Source organism: Poecilia latipinna, unplaced genomic scaffold (assembly GCF_001443285.1).
Source record: "Poecilia latipinna isolate Pla-1442-1.1 unplaced genomic scaffold, P_latipinna-1.0 Scaffold185, whole genome shotgun sequence".
Classification (NCBI taxonomy): Eukaryota; Metazoa; Chordata; class Actinopteri; order Cyprinodontiformes; family Poeciliidae; genus Poecilia; species Poecilia latipinna.
In genome coordinates, this window is record NW_015112801.1 from 171,362 (window position 1) to 178,668 (window position 7,307).

Here is a 7,307-nt window from a genome sequence, read left to right on the forward strand (position 1 = left end):
CAAAAAACCAAAGGGAAACGCCAAATTAGTTTTCCCAAAAAAAAAAAAAAAAGTGGCCACCCAAAAAAAAAAAAAAAAAAAAAAATTACTCAAGTAAGAGTAAAAAAGTATGTGGTAAAAAATCTACTCAAGTACTGACTGATCAAATTATTGATCATTTCATATTAAAACATTACATCATCAGACGGACCAAATTTAAAGTTAAATGGAAATTTTCAATTTTTAAGGACCAAAATGACAATAACTTATATAAGCAACAACAACAACAACAAAAATAAGGCAAAATGTATTTTTCTCCAATTAGTTTCTTTCAATAGAAAACTTATGAAACCTTTAACAAAAATTGCAGCTGTATGTCTGTGTCTGGTGAATTTTTGGTTAAAACATGTTTGTTTTTCATTCAATGGGTAAAAAATCCAGAAATTTTACTCAAGTGAGAGTATTGATTTATAATGAAATTAATTAAGTAGAAGTAAAAAGTAGGAGTAAAAATATTCCTAAAAGTATTTAAAAAAAAAAAAAGTTACTGAAGAAAATGTAAATGTAATATAGCTACATACTTCCGCATGTAGCCAGTGATATCTGACAGATATTATTCTTACAATTAAGATTAAGCTTGAGGACTGATATCAAGATGTCTCCTGATAGAATTTATATATTAAAGTGCTCTTAACCTACATGTGCCATTTTTACTGAATGTTTATTACAGGTAGAGGATGAATTATAATGTCACTCAGCTCATTTGTCCTTATTTGTGTATTTTAAATTAAATGTTTCCAGAGGTAAGCTGTTGTTTCTTTTCATGTTGAGAGAGGCTCTTGGTGGGGCATGTCACGTATGTGTGTGAAGGATGGAGGTGGGGTGCGGAGATCTTAGGCAAAATGAAAACAATTTGGAAGTACTTGCTTTTTAAATCCAGAATCTACACAGTAAAAAGAAGTCTGAAGATTATTGGTCCAGAGCAGAAACAGCAGGTATCTATCACCTCCTGGTGTCTAGTTCTGCACATCCCTGCTAGAAAGTAAAATAAGCTTGAAGCAAACATCACTCCATAACTCAGTTAACCAATTAACATGTACTAAGTAGTAAAAGGAAAAAGATGACAAATAACAGTTTATTATTGTCCCTTTTTGCTTCAGTGAGGATAACAATGATAAATTGAAAATGTGGACAGAAAGGCAACATACATGTTAATTAATCAATCAAGTTTATTTGTGTAGCACATTTCAGCAACAAGGCAGTTCAAAGTGCTTTACATCACAAAAACAAACAAAAAAATACAAACTGTTTGGAACAATGATGTTCCACATTTTTCTAACAAAATAACAAAAATAGATTTGCATTATAGCACAGTAACATTTCACTAATTCAACTGCTGTACGTTTTCAACCTGTTAGCAGGATCTAACTCTGTGATCAGAGAACTCTGATGAACATTAATGCAAAAAATGAAAAATGAAATCCATAAGTAGTGATGGACATGTTGGATTCAATTACACTGTGAATGGTATTAGAGGTCAAGTCCCTTTGAGATATGACCTAAAACAGAATACAGTTTTTGGAAGACTGCTAATGTTGTACGTTTTACTTGTAATTTGGCCTTTCGACAGTTTCCTCCATCATGAAGGGCGCCGTGGTGAGGAGGTTTTCTACTGGCTTGGGCTGGGCTCGCTGGGAACAGACAGTTTTGTTTTACATGAACATATCAAATGATGGCGGCCTGCAAACTGTCTGAAATGCTGTGCGCCAAATTCTTTGGTCTGTCCTCAGTTAAAAATGTTCAGATAAGATTGTTTCTGTATTTACCTGTCACTATTTCAACCACGTGTTGCTCTTAGAGTTATTGCTCAATTGACCGCTAATGTGTTTGGCACAAAAGTAAAACTCATGCAATTTCATTCTGTGGCTTTTGAGAGAAAGATTGGGTTTTACCATTGTACTGGAAAATTGAATCCCCCCCAACACACACGCACACGCACGCACACACACGCACGCACGCACGCACGCACGCACACACACCACCCCCACCCAGATACCTAGTTAGAGGAGTGCTGGCTCTTTGGCACATTGCGCCTCCAGGACTCATTGTAAAGTGCGGAGGGGTTAATGAGCAGGGCCTTCTCCTCACTCTCTGGCTTTTTTTTTCCGTCTTTTAAAGGAGAAGTAGTTGAAAAGACACAGAGTGGATTTAGTCACAATGGGTTTTTGGAACTACTGAGGTGCTGTGTTTAAAAAACACGTTTACGTCGAGTTTCTCATAATTATCGAATTTGGCATCATGTTTGCAAAGAAATATGTTCCTATTGACCCTGCATGGTTTGAAGACCCAGACTGTGGACGCCTTGGGGAGAGCACTTTGCTAATCCAGGGATTAATGCATATCAAATTAGACTTTCAGGAATTAAGCCCAATCAACCCGCTAAACATAGAACTACTTCAAGCTTTGACTCACATCTGACTTGTGTTGTTTTAAAAAGTCTCTTGGGAACGTTTCTCCATCAAAACTAATCAAAGTATTAGGGATAAGGAACCTGCTCCGGAATGAGTCTGTCAGCGGACAAAGATATGACCTGGAGACGGTGCTTGGCTTGAAAAGTGTAGTGTTGGGAACTCAACCAGGCAGGAGGCTCTCATCACTGATCTGCTGTCAGACGATACTCACTGACCCCATGCAGCTGTCCATACAACCCTCCAGAAGTCTGCAGATATCAATGTGCCCACAGGCAAGGGTTAGTGTGCTGTATGGTGGCCAGTATGGCTCAAAAAGTGAGCATCGACACAATTCAGTTGTTCAAGTTGTAGCTAAAACTTGATGCTGTTGAGGAAAAACTTGCCGTAATTTTTGAAGAGAGCATCAGTGTGGCTAAGTGCCCTGTCCGGTTGCTTATTAGATCTATTCTTTTTTCTATGTTCGTTCTTTGCAGGAAACATGAAAATGCTCCGATTTTATCTATAAAGCACAACAAAAATAAGTTACAATTTCGCTTTCTTAACTAAGTACTGCAATAATAACATTTTATTTGTTTATCTGAAGAAATTTTGCACTACAATCTTTTAACAGAAAGTGACATGGTGTTTCTTAAAAATGTTTTAGTCTTTAACTTAATATTGTCTATGATATCATGTATGTGCTGATAAACACGAATGAAGAAAACAGTCACCACTGCAACTGGAAGGTGGTGCAAAGTTGGCAACTGTTTAACCACTAATAAGCTGCATGCAAGTTTAATGTCACTATTAAAATAATTTATTTTATGCTGCAAGCACTGGTTTCGTAAAACACATTCACACACTTCACCTACCACAACTTCCTTCTGCCTCTGTGATTTTATTCCCAGTTGTTTTGCTTTCTAATTGATGCGATGTTTCAATATTCAAGACAAACATAACAAACACAATAATTAGTTACAAATAGGCTCATTAGTCACCGTGTGAAACATTTTCTTGGACCAGTGACAGAGATCCCTCATTAGCTCCTCAAAAAAACAGAAGCCACAGCAAATCTGGCAATTTTTCAAAAGACACTTCCAGCTTGACCACATGCAAAGATGGAAGAACAAGATTCCATTTAAAGTAGAGAATTTGTGGCCATTTTTGTTTTTACATCTTTTTTTAATTATTATAAATAAACAGAATTTGATTATTGAACACACCATTTTTATTTTTTATTTTTTTACAAACTTCTTTACTTTTGCCAAGAAAGCTGATATTTAAATCCAGTGTATGCATGTTCAAACTGTTTTAATGGATTGACTGGCAACTGTTTGCTAAATATTGCCAAGGTAACAGTGTTTATTGTTCTTCTTATGTAATTTTTTTCTATTTTATAGGAAAACAGGTAAATAAATATGCTGCATGTCTTCCATGTGATTGCCAAATGCTTAACATGACTGAACAATTAGCAGAGGCAAATATATTTACTCTGACGGCAGAAGATGAAGTGATTTTTCAAATCTTTTCGATGACAAGTGCAAAATCTTGAAGCTTGTATGTTAGCTATTAGATTGTATTTATAATGTAACAGATGAAACTCTTGGAAAATATGTCAGAATGCATGAACGCAGGAGTCGATGGCTGACAGAGCACTTTAAATTTCATTGTGCAGCTCGACAACCACAACCAATTCAGGTATTTGTGAGATGGTTTATTTATAAATGGCATAAAAAGGAACAAAAATAAAGAAGAAATTGTTTGCAAGACACACACACACACACACACACACACACACACACACACATATATAAATACAAAGTACAATCTATTTAAATATCTCACATCATTGTTGGAGCAAATTACTCTGATCTTCTGTCGTTTTCTCCGCCTCTCTCTGCCGGCGCTCGGCCCTTTGTCGTCGTGTTAAGGAGACGGTCATTGTTGAGGCGGATCAGTTGATTTGGGGATGTCCGGTGCCACGGCTAATCCTTGTGACCTGACCTGTCTCCAGTGGGAAACATTCGCTCGCCCTCCTCTTCGGGCAGCCGTGTTAACACAGCACCCGGCTACCTCAGACAAACAGCCGATCTTCTCAGGAACCAAATGAAAACTCCACAGAATTCAGCATTGAATTTTAAAAGCTTCAGAAATGTTGGAGATATGATTTTACTTTTGCCGTTTCTAAAACCCTTAGGTATTAATCCATGTTTTTATTGCACTGTGAGTAGGATTATTACAACTCACTTTATGACTGGATCAGTCAGGCCTCCTCTCAGCTCACTCAGGATGCCGGTACCAGTTTTTTAATCATTACATCCAAACACAAATATGTTTTCAATGACTTTTTGACACTGTGAGTTAGCTTGTTTTTGCTTCTGTTTCGTTTTACTTAGATACAGTTTTAATAAGCGTTTATATTTTTATTGTTTTCGCTTATGTCTTGTTTTCATCTGTTTTGTGCTGTAGTACAGTAGTTTGGCTAGACATTGTTTTTTCTTAAAAGTTTTCATGAATAAAATGGATTTGAGATACTTTTTTCCTGAATAATTTTCCTTTAATTCTCTGTAAACTCTGATCTGCTGACAAGAGGCGAGTCTAGCCAGGTGGACTGAGGTGCAGCCATGCTGGTGGAAAAGGGGCTAATGCCTGCAGCTAACAGATGAGTTATATTAGTGGATAACCTGACCTTTTAATTTAACATCTGATATCTAGATTTCCAGTAGGTGACTAGTTATGATGTGAAAAGCACTATTTCTTCAAACCAGTTAGTCTAATAGAAAGTAGAGTAAACAGTTTAGTCATGATAATGGACTTCGTTAACAATGAAACACAACACAGTAATGCCACATGAATCTACTCAGGGGAAAAAATCAATATCAACAAATGGCATTTGCACACAAACATCAAGTTGCTGCGTCCTTTCGGCAGCCCAGTTGATATGAATAGCACCACAGACTCAGACTTAACCAGTCACAGACAGAAGGATGTTACTGGAGAAACCAGTCAATACAGTTAGCAACCCCACTTCCCTCCCAGACTCTTCTTCTCTAACTGATCTTACACTAAGTTCAAGATCAGACCAGGTACAAATAAAGTCCAGTTTTGTGTGGAGTCTTATAAAAACAAAATATGATTTGCATTTATAAGGAAATTTTTTTATTGCTGTTAATCATGAAAATTTAATTTAATTTAATTTGGATCAGCACAGCCAACATGCTGCTTTTGGCCCTACATTTAACAACAGCTGTTATTAGAGGTGCACCGATTGCAGTTTTCTGGCTGATCCCCGGTTACCGATCTTTAAAGAGCCTGACCTGCCGATTTCAATTTTGGCCAAAACCAATTTTCTTTTTATCTAAAATGTTGCTAAATGTAGCAAGAAAGTCGATGAGCTGGCAACAGTGGGGCGAGTATTGCTAACTGTAAACCGAGATAAATAAGATCGGAGACTAAAATTGGCTTTACATATTGACCAATCATCGCTCTCCCAAAATTGAGGAAATTGGCTGGCCGATAAATTGGTGCAACCATAGTTGTTACATGAACCGCGGTCAGGGCCCAAAGCATTGACATCCCATGCTTTGTAACACATGATCAGCGGGAACCCAGAAACTCGTCTACTTGCAGCTGCAAGTAGACGAGTGCAAAGCAGTACAAATCACAGTCAGATTCTCAATCTAAATGTTACAAAAAAAATCTTTAAAAAAAGTGAAATTGTGATTCGTAACATTTGACAAAGAAACTCAAGGTTCAGGAGTCAACTGCGTGGCAAAACCTTAAAGTGGCTGCAAACACATACCATGCCATTATGTTTTTTTTTTTCCTTCAGTACTCTCTCACACCCACACACTTGCCCCCACTACACCAGGAGCATATCACCGAATGAAATGGAGCTTGCAATTGCCCATTATTCAATTGACTGGAGTCCACACTTAACCATTTGCACGACTGTGGTTCAGCTAATTGTCTGTTGAGGCTCCCAGTAGGCTTTCACCGGCTGAACAACGTTGCATAATCTAATAGCTTCGGATTCATGGCACGTCACCAGGGATGGAGGGCAAAGGGAGAGCAAGGTTGCTGGTTAGACATTAGGGGCTGGTAGGATGAATCTCAGTCCGATGGTTGAGAAAATTGGCAACTACAACCTCAGCACCCTTTGGGCCCAAGCCATTAGAACACATTATACTGAGATAGTTACTTGGAAAGGCTCCAGATTGTTCTCTTTAGAACCCTTAAGAAATTGTCATACACTTCTCATCCATATTTATCTTTCTCAATCTCACCCACCCTCTTCCTAATCCCTTCAGCCACCATTGAACCAGCCCCCTGTAATACCTCCCCTTCCTTTCTTTTAAATCCTGTCCTTGACCTCACAGCACTCCTCAGTCCACCTCCTCCTCCTCCCCCATCTTTCCATCCAGCTCCTTCACCAAACAGTTTCCCCAACACCCAGCTCAAATCCACCCAGACTGGTCCAGTCAGTCAGTAGTGGCCCATGGCAGTGATGACCCCCCTCGGGGCCTAAAACATAGGGGCCCCAGCTGAGGAGTCGGGGCAGCTGCCAACCACCGGCCACTCAACCCCAGGCTGTCCGGATGATTGCGTTTGTCAAGCCGCCACTCTGAGTCAGCCTGTCGCAGATCTGATCTTGACAATTAAGGATACAGTGAGGGAGGGGTACGGCATGTGGTTAAAAAAAATAGTGAGGGGCTTGTGGCCGGGTAGGTTTTCACCACACCAGTGAAGAAGTAGGGACTTATACGTATATTCATAAATTCCAAAAATGTTGTAGCTTTCCTAGTGGAGGTTCATGTCTTAGCTCTGTACACACAAAGAGCGGCAGATAGATGAGAAAAACAAATCTCACGTGAGTTG